The following is a 20,953-nucleotide window of genomic DNA, read 5'->3' as shown; positions in this document are numbered from 1 at the left end:
CTCTCTGTACCAGATGTACTCTGCCACCTCCCATCCACTCCTCCACCACCTCATTTTGATGAAGACCTTCAACCACTCTCCATTCCCCGGACACCACTTTCATCGAGGGAACTGATGCCAAATGCCACAGACAGCACACCATGCAGTCACACACTTTTTTCTTTACGTTGTGGATAGCATCACTCTCCTGTTTTCCTTCTACCTCCTTGGCTGCTCTACTTTATCCATTCCCATCTGCCCTCCATGAAGTAGAGTTCCTTAGGACTAGATTTTGGTTCCCTTGTCATCTATTCACTGGATGATTCCAACCATACCTCTCACGGTTTTAAATACTACCAGTGCACTGAGAGGTGATAGCCAAATTTATTCTCCCAGTTCAGACATCCATCTGAGCTCACTATACAACTCATCTAGTAACATCTCCACTGGAACATACTGAAAAAATATTAAACTGGACACATACCATTTCCAAAACTGAACTCTCCAATTTTCAGGTTCTAGTTAGGAAAACAGAAACCACTCTAGGCGTTAAAATAAAGAAAAATTAATACAGAAGTGTGCTTAATGGGCGATGGAAAAGCCAAGACACCAAATGTCTTCACCAAATGGGGAAGCGGGAAGCAACCAGGAGATGAGTAACAGCAGGAAGCCATTATCAGCCTAAGGGCTGGAGGGACTGACTGGAAGAGCCCAGAAACTGTGATCACTGGCAGGGGCAAGAGCAACAACAGGGGCTGCCCATCGGAAAGCAGCACTGCAACGAAGGGAGGAGCTGTCTGATAGGGACGGAAGCCACCAGAATGAAACTGCCACTTTCTGGAACCGGACCCAGAGCAAAAAGCGTGGGAGGAAACCACCCTACTTCCTCCCTACTCCCATTCGCCAGGCTTCCATTAGCGCCTCCTGTTGGCCAAATCTAACCACCAGAGCCAAAAGGCAAGGAGACTGAAATGCAGTTCCATGCAATACAGAGGACAGAGGAAACCAGGGAATTGAAACTGAGAGCCAGCAGGCAAATGACTAAACCTTCCATCTTCCAGAATTCCCCATCTCCATAAATGGGATCTCAGATCTAAGAGTACATCTAGGTGTACTCATGCTGAAGCCAGAAACCTGGGAGTCATCATTAATCATTCCTTTCACCTCACCATCTCTCGCAGCAAATCCAACAACTCCCAAAGGATTTTACCTCCAAAGAATGTGAATATGTCTGCTATTCATCTCCACGGCTGCCACCCTTGTATAAGTCTCCTCCCTCCCTACGGCTGCCATTACAGCAATTATGAAAACTATCAATGAACCAAAGGGAAGCAAGAGTTGTTTTGTTTTAACTAGATTATCATGGATAATCTATACATGTGGACAATGAAAACTGGGTGAATAAGATACACACTATTGGCAGCCAGCTGCAACTATATTTTGCTAAGGAGAACATAATTCATTATTGAGAATTTGCTATAAAACAAAAAATAGAATTGTTTAAAAAATATAATTGTATCTTTTTTTTTAAAGAACTCAGTAAAATAAAATTCCAGTTTATTGTTGGACAACAGTGTTTCACACATACATCAACAGACCAAAAAAATAAAGTCACTTCATAGAGAAAAAAAGGGGAAAAAATTAATCTTTTATCTTTGGCCTTTATAACCATCTCATAAAACTACTTATAATACAGCTAAGTACATACCCCAAAAAAGTTACTGGCATCCTGGGAATAAGACTGTTTTTGTTGTTGCTTTTGCTTTGGTTTTTTTCTAACCAGTTGTTTTTTCTCCTTTGAGATTATAATGAACATGGTCACACAACAAGTAAAGTCTGAAGTAGGACAGAGGACACTCCAAAGGCTGGTCTGGTCATCCAAGATCATTAAAAACGGCTGACCCCTAAGAGTATGTTCAAAAATAAACATGCAAATTAAAATACAAACAAATCTTCCTTTTGAAAGCACTTTTTTTTTAAATTGAAGTATAGCTGATTTACAATGTTGTGTTAGTTTCAAACGTACAGCAAAGTGATTCAGTTATACAAATATATACATATTGATACATATATAAATCTATTCTTTTTCAGATTCTTTTCCACTATAGGTAATTACAAGATATTAAATATAGTTCCCTGTTAGTAGGCCCTTGTTGGTTATCTATTTTACATATAGTAGTGTGTATATATTAAAAGCAAACACCTAATTCATCCCCCCCCACCCCGGTTTTTCTCTTTGGTAACCATAAGTTTGTCTTCCATGTCACCTTTAAGAAAAGAAGCAGGACCTTGAAAGATCTGGGTTTTTTTCTTCTGTTGCAAATTCACGTTGTGTGTTTGGTTGGGTGCTGGGGAGCACGCGTCACCTGCAGGTGACTCTGCCCGCAGTGGGCAGCCTGGGGGCCTCTCTCCTCCAAGGTAATCATGTTTAGATTCTGAGAGAGGAAGTGGGGAGTGAATGGCTCAGGGTGGCCTTCCCACCCCACCCTTTCTTCTTAGTTTAACTTTTTCGTTTTTGCTGTCTAGTCATCCTCATCAGTTTTCCGCTTCTTGGTGTCAACACTGTCATCCCTGTCACCTTCAGCTGCCCATCCGCCCAGAGCAGCCTCAGCCTCCTTGTCTTCACTCCACCCTCTTCCTCCCCACAGCCCCCTTCCCCCTCCTCCACTGCTCCCCACCTTCTTCCACCTCACTGGCAGCCTCCTGTTCCCCACCTCGTTAGCCTTCCCATCAGCAGTATACCTTTTCCACTCTCTACCTCCTCCACAACTGCCTTCTTCTCCTTTAAGTCTGTGGTGATGATCTCAGAGCTGGTGTCCATGGCCGTGTCTGACATGGTGGGGCACACCAGAGATCCAATGCAGCAGACAAAAAAGAAAGCCCCAGTTTGGGGACTCTGGCAATGAAGCAGCCTGAGTCCATGTCTGCGGAGGAGGCATACAGACCTGTGGCTGCAGTGAACAGGGAGCCAGTCTCAGGGACAAGGAAAAGATGGCTTTTCAGAGCAGCCAACTAGTCCAATTGTATCTTTACATTCATGTATTCCATGGAAAATTTCCTTCCTGATTCAAACATTCTAAAAGTAGTATATTGAAAAGAGTTCTATTTAGCCAAAGAGCAAATCATAACAACCTAGAGAAACCACTCACTAGCAAATTTGCAAAACATCTGGTTTCCATTCAGATTATATATAATGCTCAACTGTTTAGCACAAATCGATAACTTGATTCATCTGCTTGGAATGGTACACTTCCACGACCAATTCTAGAATACAGAAGTATCTCCTTGAAGGGAAGTTTAGGTTATCTGCTGAATATTATTATTGCTAATACCAGAGCTACTTCTAGGATTCTGACCCAGCAAACTTACTGGGTCAAAACAATTACCAGTTTGGTTATCAAAAGAGAAATATCCATAGGATACTGCCAAGGGAGGAAAGATCCAGATCAAAAATAAAGCTATGGACTAGGCATAGGTTCACTGGACTTCAAAGTACAACGAAGAATAACAAAGATCTATGACTGGAATAATGAAACTGACTGTGAGTGAAGTACTTTAAAGCCAGTGTCCATTCGGACTTGTTAATGCCCACACCACACCAATATTATATATTTTGACTATGACTCCTGGAGAGAAACAAAATGCGCCAACTGTATACCTAAGCGGGCATCCAATAATTGCTGTTCAATTGATTCATAAATAATATCCCCAAATGACAGTATCAAACTTTCTAAAATTACAAATATGTTTTACCAATTTGAGACAAAGAATAAGAGACAAAGAGAAGAAAAACCATTGCCTTCAAGGATAATTTGGGAAAGAAATCAATTAGAAAATCTTGCCCATTTGTCACAGCAGCTGGGGACTTCCTGAGAGAAGTGAGTATTTGATTATCTGACACCAGTGCACAGAAATAGGGAGAATTAGCTTAATAAAACGAGTAAGATCATTTAACTAGAATTTGACTTGTGGAATATATTAATGTTACCACTTTTGAAAATTAATATTGATATCCCCTATCTCCAAATCTACTTTTCAGATTTAAATTTTCTTTCTTTTGGGTGATTCAAAATTTTGATTGAGTCATTTTCTACTTAAAGTCAGAAGTAAGGTACTCTAGTCTTAATTTTGCTTCAAAACACTAGAGACAATATAAAAATTATTACACTTCGGGCTTCCCTGGTGGCGCAGTGGTTGAGAATCTGCCTGCTAATGCAGGGGACATGGGTTGGAGCCCTGGTCTGGGAAGATCCCACATGCCACAGAGCAACTAGGCCCGTGAGCCACAACTACTGAGCCTGTGCATCTGGAGCCTGTGCTCCACAACAAGAGAGGCCACCATAGTGAGAGGCCCGCGCACCACAATGAAGAGTGGCCCCTGCTTGCCACAACTAGAGAAAGTCCTCACACAGAAACGAAGACCCAACACAGCCAAAAATAAATAAATAAATAAACAAATGTGGGGTTTAAAAAAAAGAATATGTATAAAAAAAAATTATTACAATTCAATGATTTAAAAAAGGCAAATAATCTGATTAAAAATGGTCAAGAGCTCTGAATAGACATTTCTCCAAAGATATATAAATAAATCATCATCGCATGAAAAGATGCTCAACATCAATACCCATCAGGAAAATGCAAATCAAAACCACCAGGAGTTACCACTTCACATCTACTAGGATGACTATAATAAAAATAAATAAAATAATAATAACAAGTGTTGACGAGAGCATAGAGAAATTAGAACCATCATGCACTGCTCATCAGAATGTAAAATAGTATGGCTAATTTGACTACTAGTACAGCTAACAGTCTGGCAGTTCCTCAAATTGTTAAGCATAGAGTTAACATATGATCTAGAAATTCCTTTTCTGGGTGTATAGCCTAGAGAAATAAAACTATATGCCCACACAAAAAACCTGTACATCAATGTCCATAGCAGCATTATCCCTAATAGCCAAGAAGTAGGAAAAACCCAAACATCCATCAGGTGAGGAATGGAGAAATACACTGTGGTACATCCATATGACGGAATATCATTAGGCCATAAAAAGAAATGAAATAGTGATACATGTTTTAACACGGATGGACCTTGAAAACCTGATAAGTGAAAGAGGTCAGTCACAAGGGAACACACGTCATATGATTCCACTTAAATGAAATGTCAAAAGAGACAGAAAGCAGAATGTTGATTACCCAGGTCTGGGAAAGCGAGCAAGGAGGACTGAGGGGTGACAGCTAAAGCAGTTTGTTTGGGGTAATGAAAATGTTTTAAATTGACTGTGGTGATGAATGTACAATGCTGTGAATACACTAAAAACTACTTCGTTGTACACTTCAAATGGTGTATGGTAGGAGAATCATCTCAATAAAACTGCTTAAAAAACACAACAACAATAACAAAATACTACAGATAAGCTTGAGCCACACCATCACCACTCTTCTCACTTCTGTGCCCTCTGCCTAAATGTCTCTTCCACCCACCAGCTCTAGCAAACTCCTACTCACCTGTCACAACTCAGGTACATGTCATCACCCCAGGAAGCCTTCTCTACCCTCTTCAGAAAGAGTAAGGCACTGCTCCCCGTGTGTGCACAGATGAGCTAGTAGTGGTGGTAAAGATTCATAGTGTCCCCCACTTAGTATGAGTCCCTCAATTGTCTATTCATCTTTAAATCCCCAGAGCCAAGCTGAGGACTTAGAAGAAAATATGCTCTTATTGTGGATGGAGGGAAAGAAGGGAGGAAGGGAAGGGAGTGATAGAGGGAAGGAGGGAGTGAGAGAAGCAAAGAGGGGAAGCCAGGGCAGGGAGAGAGAGTAAGAAAGAAAGGGAGCGGGAGGGGAAACGCATGAATGAACAAACAAATGAGCAAAGTAGCAAAGATCAGGGCAGCAGAAAGGTGCGTTAATGAGTACTCATCAAGACCTAACTTCCGGGGCAAACAGACGAGTTCTTGTCAGTAATCAAAAAGTTAACTCGAGAGAAATACTACTTTCAGCAGAAACTGGGGTCAAGCTCTGATAGCAAATCTGATATTTCTTCCAGGGGATCTTCTTGCTCTAACAAGAACAAATAACGCAGCAACTTTTCATTCTATGGAACACTGTGTACTGATAATTTTTTTTTTAATTACACTTACAAAATTATCACAGAAATAATTTTTTCATTTAATACATTATGAAATTTATATATATAATTATAGAAAAAGTAAAATAAAAACCCTATGCATTAAAAATAGATTAGAGGGCTTCCCTGGTGGCGCAGTGGTTAACAATCCACCTGCCAATGCAGGGGACATGGGTTCAAGCCCTGGTCTGGGAAGATCCCACATGCCGCGGAGCAACTAAGCCCATGCGCCACAACTAGTGAGCCTGTGCTCTAGAGCCCGCGAGCCACAACGACTGAAGCCTGCGTGCCTAGAGCCCATGCTCCGCAAGAAGAGAGGCCATTGCAGCGAGAAGCCCGCGCACCGCACTGAAGAGCAGTCCCCGCTGGCCACAACTAGAGAAAGCCCACACGCAGCAACAAAGACACAATGTGGCCAAAAAAAAAAGAAAAAAAAAAGATTAGAAGGAAATATACCAAAATATTAACAGTAGCTGTATTTTGATAATGGCACTTATATTCTAAACATCAGGTCTTCCTAGATTCTAGAGACTTTCAGACACGAGTCTGGGCCTGACAAGGCAGAGCTTCTTCCCCAAGCCTGATCCCAACCATCTGGAGGTTCGTAAGGTCTCTGGAGACATGTTCTATAGCATCCAAATGGCTCATCTGGAAGGGCTGGCCCCTCAGAGAGTTGACTTTGACCCCAAGGGCCCTCTTTTCATCCAATTATTCAAGAGAGGCCCATGCTGGAACCTGCCAAGCCAAGGTTCTAACACTGGCCTTGAAGAAGGCTATATTGATTGTTCAGAGATTAGGTAATAAGGGACAGAAGTAGGCTGTTAATTATGGGAAAAGGAAGCCTCCAGTGGGAAAGAGGTTTCTGTAAAAACAAAAGGACTCGGTGACTGGTTAGATACGGGAAATGACAGAGCGAGGATTTAAGGTTTCTAACCTACAAGGCCAACGCAAAGAGTGACCCCAGTAATGTAAGTGGGAGCTGTAGGGAGGAGCAGGTCAGAGGAAAAGAGTGTAACTTCGGCATTAGACACGTTCACTTTAAGATACTATCCAGCGATCTATGTGAGCAGAACTGCGCCACAATTGTAAACGCATGACAGAACTCGTATAAGGTCAATGATGTTGATGTCACCAAAGATGACAGACACCAGGAACCGCAGTGAGGAGGACTACTGTACACCAGGGGTAAAAATCATCAAGGAGGCGGAAATGTGTCACAGAGGCAGAATGGGCGGGCAGGACTTCGAAAGAGGAGTGTTTGCCTGACTGAGTAATGGTGACAGAACAATGGACTTAAAGTGGTAGCGAAAAGTAAAAACTATGCTGACCTCTTCTCTGCCTTATGAATCAGAGGGAATTCGCCTAGAGATCACAAGTGCAATTAAAATGCTTGACTTAATTTCCTGTAGATTTCCATTGGACTATGCAATAAATTAGAACTAAAAAACCACATACGCATAGCGTTTTACCCTTTGCGAAGCATTTTCTAATACTTTATCTCATCTAATCTCCCCAGCAGCCCCATGAAGTAGGTATTTATGATCCCCATCTTATGGATGAGGAAACAGGGATAGAAAGATGTTGTGACTTGCAGAGAGGCATCCTAAACTGGAAACCAGGAGGCAGGGCCAGGACGACCTGTGTCTCTAACAGGTGAACTGAAGCACTCTGAAATCTGCGCTATCAATTTCCCTTTTGAGGGAAATGGCAATGTTGCCTTTAACTCCCATGTATAGGGATTACTTCTTTCGTGATGCCTACAACAACTAAGCTTCGCACATTTAGTCACAGATTATAGTCATCTACTTTCCTCTATAGAAAACAAAGTTTAGGGCTTCCCTGGTGGCGCAGTGGCTGAGAATCCTCCTGCCAATGCAGGGTACATGGGTTCAATCCCTGGCCTGTGAAGATTCCACATGCCACGGAGCAACTAGGCCCGTGCGCCAAAACTACTGAGCCTGTGATCTAGAGCCCGTGAGCTACAACTACTAAGCTTGAGTGCCACAACTACTGATTCCCGCACACCTAGAGCCTGTGCTCTACAACGGGAGAGGCCACCGCAATGGGAAGGCCACACACCACTGCTGGAGAAAGCCCATGCACAGCAACGAAGACCCAACACAGCCAAAAATAAAAATTAATTAATTTTTTTAAAAAAAGAAAGAAAATAAAGTTTACATTTAGAATGCTATAAGTTATCTATACTCATATAAAGAGCTATGAAGTAGAAAGCAGAGATGAGAAAGCAAACGTCAGGGGGCTGGATAAGAATGTAACAACTAAGAGGAGACTGGAGCACCCCTCACCCTCCCCGCCTTCCATACTGATTGCGTACAAGGCGATGGGGTGGGGCTGAGCAAGGTCAGCAGTCACGCTGGGGGAGGTGGGTGGTATCAGAGCCCATCCAAGGGGAGGAGGCTGTCAGAGCACAAGCAGGAGAAGAAAGGCATCTGTACAGGAGGGTGACTCTGCATGGGGGATCAGTGGACGAGAAATGAAGGGAGGGACGGTCACAAAGGAAAGTGGCCTGACGCCAGGTGACAGAGCCTGAGCAGAGCAGGAGCATCCCCCAAAGCACGCAGCCCAGCCCAGGGTCTCAGTACCCAGGAAAAGCAAGAATGGCATCCCTGCAGGGGGCAGCCCAGAGTGGGTGTCAGAGCTGCAGCACAGTGAGATGGGCATATGCACGTAAGGACAGCCTGGCCCGTGAAGCCCAAGCCCAATGGAGGTGACGAGGACCGCCACATGGAGCGGGTGGTGGCAGCTGCCCAGCGTCTGCTGTCAGACCATAAACAGGGTGAGGAAAGTATGCACGCAGGATGGCCCTGTGAGGTGTTAGGAGGCTGTGCTCACAGGGCACTGGAATCCGGGAGGGGTGAGGAGGCCATCTCTGTAGGGACGCACCAAGGTACAGAGTACAGGAGTTCTAGAGAGGTGAAAGTTTGATGAGGAAATTTACATAGCTCAAGGAACCCTCTCACAAAATACATTATTAACAACAGGAAAAAAATAACCTTACAGTACAGACACTTGGCAGACATCACCTTAATCAACTGATCAAAGTTAACATCACCAATAATGGGACAAATCCAAATCAGGTGTCACTTGATAGGATGCCCTAAGAGGATCGATTTTGAAGATATTCCTACCAAAGATGCCTAACTTGAACCTACGCAGGAGAAACATAAGACAAACACAAATCATGGGAGGATCATTCAATAACTGGCCTGTTATTAACACTCCTCAAAAATGACAATGATAAAAAGGCAAGGAAAGAGAGAGAAACTGGTCCAGATTTAAAAAGTCTTAAGGAGACATGACACCTCAATGCAAAATCCTCTTGCTACAAATGACATTATAGGGATAACCTGTGTGAGGAGTGAAGAAGAGATGGTACGGAGGTCTGAGGGCCAATTCCCATTTTTGATGGCAGCGTTGTGGTTTCTGTTGGACAATAACTTGGAAGAAAACAGACACTAAAGCATTTGTGGGTGACGAGGCAAAAGTGAACAGCTTACTCTCAAATGGCTTAGAAAGGGAAAAGGAAAAGGGAAAGATTTTCTGTAGTGCTCCTGCAACTTTTCTGTAAACATCATTTTTTTTATTTTATTTTATTTTTGAAACCAAGAGGCAATTAGAGGGACAGGCTGCTTGGCAACATAAGCATACAAGGCTGCCACCAAAAAACTGCAAGAGAACGAAAGGCATTAAAAAACACGGAATATGACTATCCACATGGAAGTATTTTTTCTCTGATAGGAAAAGAAGCATCAGTTTTATGGGAACAATGTCAGTGGCAGGACCAATAAAGATACTGGCAAACTGGGTTTTTTGTAAATGTCTATATTAAAGGAAAATCTACTTTAAAAGCCAAAGAGAGACAGGTGGAGTCAAGATGCTGGACTAGGAGGACGTGTAATTTGTGTCTCCGAACAACTAGGGCACCTATCAGGCACCGGTAGGGGACCACAGACACCTATAGGGATGGGAGGAACCCCAGCAATCAGCTGGCGGGATCTTGACTCCCAGGCCGGAGGTCAGGTCCGAGCTCCTGTGGTGTGAGTTCTGAGTATAAACCACTGGACTAACAGAGAACCTCAGACCCCAGGGAATATTAAAAAGAGTGAAGCCACCTAGAGGTCCTAATCTCAGCACCAAGACCTGGCTCTAACCAATTGCCTGCAAAGTGCAGTGCTGGACGCCTCAGGCCACACAAACAGTAAGACAGGAATACAGCCCCATGCACAAAAAAAAAAAACAACGAAACGACAAAGAAATATGTTACAGACAAAGGAACAAGATAAAAACCTACAAGACCAAATAAATGAAGACGAAATAGGCATCCTACCTGAAAAAGAATTCAGAGTAATGATAGAAAAGATGATCCAAAACCTCGAAAACAGAACAGAGAAAATACAAGAAACACTTAAAAAGAATCTAGAAGAACTAAAGAGCAAACAGACAGTGATGAACAACACAACAACTGAAATTAAAAATACTCTGGAAGGAATCAATAGCAGAATAACTCAGGCAGAAGAACGGATAAATGAGCTGGAAGATAAAATGGTGAAAATAACTGCCAGGGAGCAGAATGAAAAGAATTGAGGACAGTCTCAGAGACCTCTGGGACAACATTAAACGCACCAACATTTGAATTATAGGGGTCCCAGAAGAAGAAGAGAAAAAGAAAGGGTTTGAGAAAATATTTGAAAAGATTATAGTCGAAAACTTCCCTAACATGGGAAAGGAGAGAGTCAATCAAGTTCACAAAGCACAGAGTCCCATACAGGATAAACCCAAAGAGAAACACGCCAAGACACATATTAATAAAATGATCAAAAATTAAATACAAAGAAAAAATCTTAAAAGCAGCAAGGGAAAAGCAACAAATAAAATACAAGGGAATCCCCATAAGGTTAACAGCTGATCTTTCAGCAGGAACTCTGCAAGCCAGAAGGGAGTGGCAGGACATAACTAAGTGATGAAACAGAAAAACCTACAACCAAGATTACGCTACCTAGCAAGGATCTCATTCAGATTCGAGGGAGAAATTAAAACCTTTACAGACAAACAAAAGTTAAGAGAATCCAGCACCACCAAAGCAGCTTTACAACAAATGCTAAAGGAACCTCTCTAGGCAGGAAATACAAGAGAAGGAAAAGACCTACAAAAACAAACCCAAAATAATTAAGAAAATGGTAATAGGACCATACATATCGATAATTACCTTAAACGTAAATGGATTAAATACTCCCACCAAAAGACACAGACTGGCTGAAAGCATACCAAAACAACACCGTACATATGCTATCTACAAGAGACCCATTTCAGACGTAGGGACCCATACAGACTGAAAGTGAGGGGATAGAAAAAGATATTCCATGCAAATGGAAATCAAAAGAAAGCTGGAGTAGCAATTTTCATATCAGACAAAATACTTTAAATAAAGACTATTACAAGAGACAAAGAAGGACACTACATACTGATCAAGGGATCAATCCAACAAGAAGATATAACAATTGTAAATATTTATGTACCCAACAAAGGAGCACCTCAATACATAAGGCAAATGCTAACAGCCATAAAAGGGGAAATCGACAGTAACACAGTAATAGTAGGGGACTTTAACACCCCACTATCACCAATGGACAGATCATCCAAAATGAAAATAAATAAGGAAACAAAAAGTTTAAATGACACAATAAAAAAGATGGATTTAATTGATACTTACAGGACATTCTATCCAAAAACAACAGAATACCCTTTCTTCTCAAGTGCTCATGGAACATTTTCCAGGATAGATCATATCTTGGGTCACAAATCAAGCCTTAGTCAATTTAAGAAAACTGAAATTGTATCAGTTATCTTTTCCGACTACAACACTATGAGAATAGATATCCATTACAGGAAAATAACTGTAAAAAATACAAACACATGGAGGCTACACAATACACTACTAAATGACCAAGAAACATTCACAGAAAGATAGACAAGATGAAAACACAGAGGGCTATGTACCAGATGAAGGAACAAGATAAAACCCCAGAAAAACAACTAAATGAAGTGGAGAGAGGCAACCTTCCAGAAAAAGAATTCAGAATAATGATAGTGAAGATGATCCAGGACCTCGGAAAAAGAATGGAGGCAAAGATTGAGAAGATGCAAGAAATGTTTAACAAAGACCTAGAAAAATTAAAGAACAAACTAACAGAGATGACCAATACAATAACTGAAATGAAAACTACACTAGAAGGAATCAATAGCAGAATATCTGAGGCAGAAGAACAGATCAGTGACCTGGAAGACAGAATGGTGGAATTCACTCCTGCGGAACAGAATAAAGAAAAAAGAATGAAAAGAAATGAAGACTGCCTAAGAGACCTCTGGGACAACATTAAACGCAACAACATTCATATTATAGTGGTCCCAGAAGCAGAAGAGAGAGAAAAAGAACCTGAGAAAATATCTGAAGAGATTATAGTCGAAAACTTCCCTCACAGGGGAAAGGAAATAGACACCCAAGTCCAGGAAGCGCAGAGAGTCCCATACAGGATAAACCCAAGGAGAAACATGCCGAGACACACAGTAATCAAATTGGCAAAAATTAAACACAAAGAAAAATTTTTGAAAGTAGCAAGGGAAAAATGACAAATAACATACAAGGGAACTCCCATAAGGTTAACAGCTGATTTCTCAGCAGAAACTCTACAGGTCAGAAGGGAGTGGCATGATATACTTAAAGTGATGAACGGGAAGAACCTACAACCAAGATTTCTCTACCCGGCAAGGATCTCATTCAGATTCGATGGAGAAATCAAAACCTTTACAGACAAGCAAAAGCTAAGAGAATTCAGCACCACCAAACCAGCTCTACAACAAATGCTAAAGGAACTTCTCTAAGTGGGAAACACAAGAGAAGAAAAGGACCTACAAAAACAAACCCAAAACAATTAAGAAAATGGTCATAGGAACATACATATCGATAATTACCTTAAACGTGAATGGATTAAATGTTCCAACCAAAAGACACGGGCTTGCTGAATGGATACAAAAACAAGACCCATAAATATGCTGTCTACAATAGACTCACATCAGACCTAGGGACACATACAGACTGAAAGTGAGGGGATGGAAAAAAGATATTCCATGCAAATGGAAATCAAAATAAAGTTGGAGTAGTTATACTCATATCAGATAAAATAGACTTTAAACTAAAGAATGTTACAAGAGACAAGGAAGGGCACTACATAATCAAGGGATCAATCCAAGAAGAATTACAAATATATATGCACCCAAGAGCACCTCAATACATAAGGCAACTGCTAACAGCTATAAAAGAGGAAATCGACAGTAAAACAACCATAGTAGGGGACGTTAACACCCTTCTTACACCAATGGACAGATCATCGAAAATGAAAATAAATAAGGAAAGGAAGCTTTAAATGACACAATAGACCAGATAGATTTAATTGATATTTATAGTACATTCCATCCAAAAACAGCAGATTACACTTTCTTCTCAAGTGTGCACCGAACATTCTCAAGGGTAGATCACATCTTGGGTCACAAATCAAGCCACAGTAAATTTAAGAAAACTGACATCATATCAAGCATCTTCTCTGACCAAAATGCTATGAGATTAGAAATGAATTACAGGGAAAAAAAACGTAAAAAATACAAACACATGGAGGCTAAACAATAAGTTACTAAATAACCAAGAGATCACTGAGGAAACCAAAAAATACCTAGAGACAAATGACAATGAAAACACGACGATCCAAAACCTATGGGATGCAGCAAAAGCAGTTCTAAGAGGGAAGTTTATAGCTATACAAGTCTACCTCAAGAAACAAGGAAAATCTCAAAAAAACAATCTAACCTTACACCTAAAGGAACTACAGAAAGAAGAACAAACAAAACCCAAATTAGCAGAAGGAAAGAAATCATAAAGATCAGAGCAGAAATAAATGAAGTAGAAACAAAGAAAACAACAGCAAAGACCTATAAAACTAAAAGCTGGTTCTTTGAGAAGATAAACAAAATTGATAAACCATTAGCCACACTCATCAAGAGGGAGAGGACTCAAATCAATAAAATTAGAAATGAAAAAGGACAAGTTACAACAGACAACGCAGAAATACAAAGCATCCTAAGAGACTACTACAAGCAACTCTATGCCAATAAAATGGACAACATGGAAGAAATGGACAAATTCTTACAAAGGTATAACCTTCTAAGACTGAACCAGGAAGAAAGAGAAAATATGAACAGACCAATCACAAGCACTGAAATTGAGACTGTGATTAAAAATCTTCCAACAAACAAAAGTCCAGTACCAGATGGCTTCACAGGTAAATTCTGTCAAACATTTAGAGAAAAGCTAACACCCATTCTTCTCAAACTCTTCCAAAAAATTTCAGAGGAGGGAACACTCCCAAACTCTATCTATGAGGCCACCATCACCCTGATACCAAAACCAGACAAAGATTCTACAAAAAAAGAACATTACAGACCAATATCACTGATGAATATAGATGCAAAAATCCTCAACAAAATACTAGCAAATAGAATCCAACAACATATTAAAAGGATCATATACCATGATCAAGTGGGATTTATCCCAGGGATGGAAACATGCTTCAGTGTATGCAAATCAATCAATGTGATAAACCATATTAACAAATAGACAAATAAAAACCATATGATCATCTCAATAGATGCAGAAAAAGCTTTTGACAAAATTCAACACCCATTTATGATAAAAACGCTCCAGAAAATGGGCACAGAGGGAACCTACCTCAACATAATAAAGGCCATATATGACAAACCCACAGCAAACATCATTCTCAATGGTGAAAAACTGAAAGCATTTCCTCTAAGATGAGGAACAAGACAAGGGTGTCCACTCGCACCACTATTATTCAACATAGTCTTGGAAGTCCTAGCCACAGAAATCAGAGAAGAAAAGACATAAAAGGAATCCAAATTGGAAAAGAAGAAGTAAAGTTGTCACTGTTTGCAGATGACATGATACTATACATAGAGAATCCTAAAGATGCTACCAGAAAACTACTAGAGCTAATCAATGAATTTGGTAAAGTAGCAGGATACAAAATTAATGCACAGAAATCTCTTGCATTCCCATACACTAATGATGAAAAATCTGAAAGAGAAATTAAGGAAACACTCTCGTTTACCACTGCAACAAAAAGAATAAACTACCTAGGAATAAACATACCTAAGGAGAGAAAAGACCTGTATGCAGAAAACTGTAAGGCACTGATGAAAGAAATTAAAGATGATACAAACAGATGGAGAGATATACCATGTTCTTGGATTGGAAGAATCATCATTGTGAAAATGACTCTACTACCCAAAGCAATCTAGAGATTCAATGCAATCCCTATCAAACTACCAATGGCATCTTTCACAGAACTAGAACAAAAAATTTCACAATTTGTATGGAAACACATAAGTCCTGGCACAGCCAAAGTAATCTTGAGAAAGAGAAAACAGAGCTGGAGGAATCGGGCTCCCTGACTTCAGACTATATTACAAAGCTACAGTAACCAAGAGAGTATGGTATTGGCATAAGAATGGAAATATAGATCAATGGAACAGGATAGAAAGCCCAGAGATAAACCCATGCACATATGGTCACCTTACCTTTGAAAACGGAGGCAAGAATATACAATGGAGAAAAGACAGCCTCTTCAATAAGTGGTGCTGGGAAAACTGGACAGCTACATGTGAAAGAATGAAATTAGAACATTCCCTAATAGCATACACAAAAATAAACTCAAAATGGATTAAAGACCTAAATGTAAGGCCAGACACTATAAAACTCTTAGAGGAAAACACAAGCAGAAAACTCTATGACAGAAATCACAGCAAGATCCTTTTTCACCCACCTCCTAGAGAAATGGAAGTAAAAACAAAAATAAACAAATGGGACCTAATGAAACTTAAAAGCTTTTGCACAGCAAAGGAAACCATAAACAATACGAAAACACAACCCTCAGAATACGAGAAAATATTTTCAAATGAAGCAACTGACAAAGGATTAATCTCCAAAATCTACAAGCAGCTCATGCAGCTCCATATCAAAAAAACAAACAACCCAGGGCTTCCCTGGTGGCACAGTGGTTGATAGTCCACCTGCTGATGCAGGGGACATGGGTTTGTGCCCCGGTCCAGGAAGATCCCATGTGTCGCGGAGCGGCTGGGCCCGTGAACCATGGCCGCTGAGCCTGCGCGTCCGGAGCCTGTGCTCCGCAATGGGAGAGGCCACAACAGTGAGAGGCCTGCGTACTGCAAAAACAAAACAAACAAACGACCCAATCCAAAAATGGGCGTAAGATCTAAATAGACATTTCTCCAAAGAAGATATACAGATTGCCAACAAACACATGAAAGGATGTTCAACATCAATAATCATTAGAGAAATGCAAATCAAAACTATAATGAGCTATCACCTCACACTGGTCAGAATGGCCATCAACAGAAAATCTACAAACAACAAATGCTGGAGAGGGTGTGGAGAAAAGGGAACCCTCTTGCACTGTTGGTGGGAGTGTAAATTAATACAGCCACTATGAAGAACAGTATGGAGGTTCCTTAAAAAACTAAAAATAGAACTACCATACGACCCAACAATCCCACTACTGGGCATATACCCTGAGAAAACCATAATTCAAAGAGTCATGTACCAAAATGTTCACTGCAGCACTATTTACAAAAGTCAGGACATGGAAGCAACCTAAGTGCCCATCGACAGATGAATGGATAAAGAAGATGTGGCACATATATACAATGGAATATTACTCAGCCATAAAAAGAAACGAAATTGAGTTATTTTTAGTGAAATGGATGGACCTAAAGTCTGTCATACAGAATGAAGTAAGTCAGAAAGAGAAAACCAAATACCGTATGCTAACACACATAAATGGAATCTAAAAAAAAAAAAAAAAAAGGTTCTGAAGTACCTAAGGGTAGGACAGGAATAAAGAAGCAGACGAAGAGAATGGACTTGAGGACAGGGAGAGGCGGAGGGGGAAGGGTAAGCTGGGAAGAAATGAGAGAGTGGCCCTGACATATATATACTACCAAATGTAAAATAGACAGCTAGTGGGAAGCAGCCGCACAGCACTGGGAGAGCAGCTCTGCGCTTTGTGACCACCTAGAGGGATGGGATAGGGAGGGTAGGAGGGAGACACCAGAGGGAGGGAATATGGGCATATATGTATATGTATAGCTGATTCACTTTGTTATACAGCAGAAACTAACACAACATTGTAAAGCAATTATACTCCAATTAATATGTTAAAATAAATAAATGAAAGCCAAAAAGAAAAAAAATTCACATGTAATTATTCATAAATCTTTCCTTAAATATGGAGAAATAAGTGAAATTGATTCAGAGCCAGGTAAAAATGTCTTTGGTGCCTTAAGCACTATATTTATTAGGTAAAAGACTTTATCATTCTGCTATTCATGCATTAACATATTTCCAACTAAAAAAGAGTAATTTGTCCCCCTCATAGTATTTTTAAGTATCTACAATTCATCCAACACTCATTCGTGATAAAAACACTCAGAAAACTAGGAACAGAAAGTATTTTCCTTAATCACATACAGAATATCTACCAAAAATTCTATAGCTAATATCACTTAAAGGTGAAAGATCAAAAACCAGGCAAGGATGTCCCATCTCACCTCTCAAATGCAACACAGTATTAGAGGGTCTAGACAGCACAATGAAGCAAACAAATGAAGTAAAATACAAACAAATCGTAAGGAAGCCTGTCTCTTTTTGCAGATAACACAATTACCTATGTAGAAAATCCCAAAAATTTACAAAAGAAACTCCGAGAACTAATAATTGAGTTCTGTCTGATCACAGAATATAAAATCCACAAACAAAAATCAATTCCATTTGTATACACTAGCAACTAACAAGTGAAAAAAATCAACAAAAGGAATACCACTTATACAAGTGCTCCACGAAAATGAAATACTTTGGTGTAAATCTAAAAAAATATGTACCAGATATGCATGCTGAAAATTATAAAATTTTGTTGAAATAAATTAAAGTAGACCGAATCCCTGGAGAGACTTACCACGTTCATGGATTAAAAGACTCAGCGTAGTAAAGATGTCAATTCTCCCCAAATTGATCTGTAAGTTTAATGCAAGTCCTATCAAAATTCCAGCAAGGTTTCTGGTAGACACAGACAAACTTATCCCAAAATGTATATGGAAAAGGAAAGTCCCTAAAATAGCCAAAACAATTTTGCAAAGGAAGAAGAAAGTAGGAGGAATCAGTCTACCCGATTTTAAGACTTCTTGTATAGCCACAGTAAACAAGACTTTTGTGACCGAGGTAGACCCTCCCAGGGAACATAAAACAGGGGCAGCAGATGGATTAACTTAGGAATTTAATCCACTGCCAGAACAGGAAGTCTTCAGCATCTCCTACAGTATGGTGTTTTTGTGGACCAGGGACTACTTTGAGTTTTTAATTCTCCCCCTTCTTCCTAAGTGGGAGGATTCATTAAAGTTATCTTGTTCCTTTATCCACTGAAGTTTTCTGGGTGTACAAGGAACACAGATTTTCTCTTTTAGCTTTAGGTCACCAGAAGATGAGCTACAACCAGACCTGATGGAGAAAAGTATACATCAAGCAGACATCCTGGACTAAGAGGTAGATGCAATCATGGATGAGAACAGGTATCATCTACCTCAGAAACGTGGTAACTGTATTCCATGGAAAATGCATTCATAAGAAGGCGGCTATATTTTGATTTTGGCTAGCCAAAGTGATATATTTTGCAGATACTATTGGTTAACAAACCCAATACCTACTTCCAAACTCTTTCTCCCTTCCCCCATCTCTACCAGAGGCTGGAAAAGCTAAATCACACTTTCTCAGCCTTCCTTCCACTTAACGGTGGCCATGTGAATCAATTTTGGCCATAACACTTAAGGGGAAGTCTGCTGTGCTACAAGGTTTCCAAGAAGGCTTCTGGTCTCCTGATAAAATGAATAGAGATGTCCCAGGAAGGCTTTTGGTTTCCTGGTAAAAAGAGAGATGCTGCTGTCAATCCATACCCCTTCGTGGCACCTCAGACAGAAAGGTGATGCCTAGAGCAGGAGCAACCATCTTGCAACCATGAAGGAAAGGCCAAGAAACTTACAGAACAGCCCTGACACTGCTGAGCAGCTAAGTCAATGTAAGCAAGATCCCTACCTCCAAACGTCTCCTCGTGTAAGAAAAATAAATCCTCATTAGTTTAAGCCACTGTTGACTAGGTGTTTTGTTACATACAATGAAAAGCATCCATATCTAAATACAAGTTAATGTTATCTAATAATAAATTCTTTAAAAATATGAATAATAATTTACTATTGCATGAATACTAATAATAACTAATCTTTCTAAAGCCTTCTGGAGTACTTTTATAATGAATATTAATTTGATAGTATGTGTTATACATTCCCCACCTATATTCACTTAGCTTCTCAGGATCTAGTTTCCTTTCTCCCATTCAACATGTATTTTGAAGAGGCTACTATGTGTTAAGCACTCTACCAGGTGCTGGGAAAACAAAGTGACTTAGTCAAGGCCTCTCTTTCCACCCAGCTTACTTTCTAGCAGGAAGCTTATTTGCAAAATGAGGCAGATGGAAAATGATCTCTCCTAACACCAACATTTATAAAGCAATGAAGCTAGTTCCAGTGTACAACACAAGGATCAGGAAAAACAATAAAGGAAGGAGGCTTCTGAATAAGACTACTCCAACTCAGTGAGTCTAGGAGGGAAAAAAAAGTAGTAACAGTGAAGTTAGAAGTTAAATAATTACAAAATAAAAGAAGCAGGAAAAAAATATACTCAATCCACATTCTCAAGCCCCACTCTGCCCAAAGTAACCGCAGCAAAGAAAACACAGATCTCAAAACAGACTTTAATGGTTGGGTAACAGGGAACACAATAAAGGCAGGTCTTGTTAAGCCAAAAAAAAAAAGGGCCGATATTTGTCAAATGGATGTAGAGTCTCCCAATTCCAATTTTCTAAAATCGCGCTTAAATTTTTTCACTTAACAGTCTATATTTTCTTCTACAATGATATTTTATAATCTTCACTACAACCAAATCTGTTTATGTTATGCTCTACCCAGAAGCAATGTATTGATTGTAAATGCCTTACTTCTACTTAACCTCACGGGGAAGATAGATCAAATATTACAAATCACTTAAGAGAGTTAAAATACAGAGTGCATCTAAGCCAAATATGTCTAAACACTTATTAAACTGTACCTCAGAGCAATATATTGACTTTTTACACACTATATAACTTGACTCATTAGAAAGCCCCAATTTTAGGAATTTATCATAAGTCACAAAGACATTCAAAACTTTTCAATTAATTTAGTGAAATTCACACATTTCCCTGGTGAGAACTGTGAGAAACATTCTAGACTGACATACACATCACTGGAATTCTTGTTTAACTAACCAATGCAGAAAAGGTAAAATGGATGCGTATCGACTGAACACTTTAACTTAGTTAACCAATAAATTTTCTCTAACAGCCATTTTTATATTTGATAGAGAACCCAGGTAAATAAAAGTTTTACAACATATTTAAAAGAAGTTTGCCGAAGTGGCGTAGAATATAGAACTATTTCTAGATTACAGTTACAAAAACAGATACCAGTCATATCTGGTTTTATTCTTACAAAATGCTTTAATAGAAATAATTTTCCTAGGAATTAGCTGTCCATAATACCTTTAACCAGAATGTGTCAGCGTTTTATCTCACTGCAACCACAGCAAAAACAAATATT

The 20,953-nt window shown here is 39.8% G+C and overlaps 1 protein-coding gene and 1 pseudogene across 1 annotated transcript in view; both read right to left on the bottom strand.

The window, feature by feature from the left end:
* CDKAL1 (CDKAL1 threonylcarbamoyladenosine tRNA methylthiotransferase) overlaps positions 1-20,953 on the bottom strand; it is a 648,803-nt gene that overhangs the window by 558,353 nt on the left and 69,497 nt on the right. The gene's annotated exons all lie outside the window — the stretch shown is intronic.
* The window catches only part of LOC149748144 (prothymosin alpha-like), a 74,057-nt pseudogene continuing 54,993 nt past the window's right edge, over positions 1,890-20,953 (bottom strand).

This window comes from Delphinapterus leucas, chromosome 10, assembly GCF_059928025.1.
Source record: "Delphinapterus leucas isolate spDelLeu-1000000601 "Yukka" chromosome 10, BTC_Dleu_Yukka2, whole genome shotgun sequence".
Taxonomy (NCBI): Eukaryota; Metazoa; Chordata; class Mammalia; order Artiodactyla; family Monodontidae; genus Delphinapterus; species Delphinapterus leucas.
Note: the sequence above shows the minus strand (reverse complement) of the source record. Positions and strands in the feature narration are given on the sequence as shown.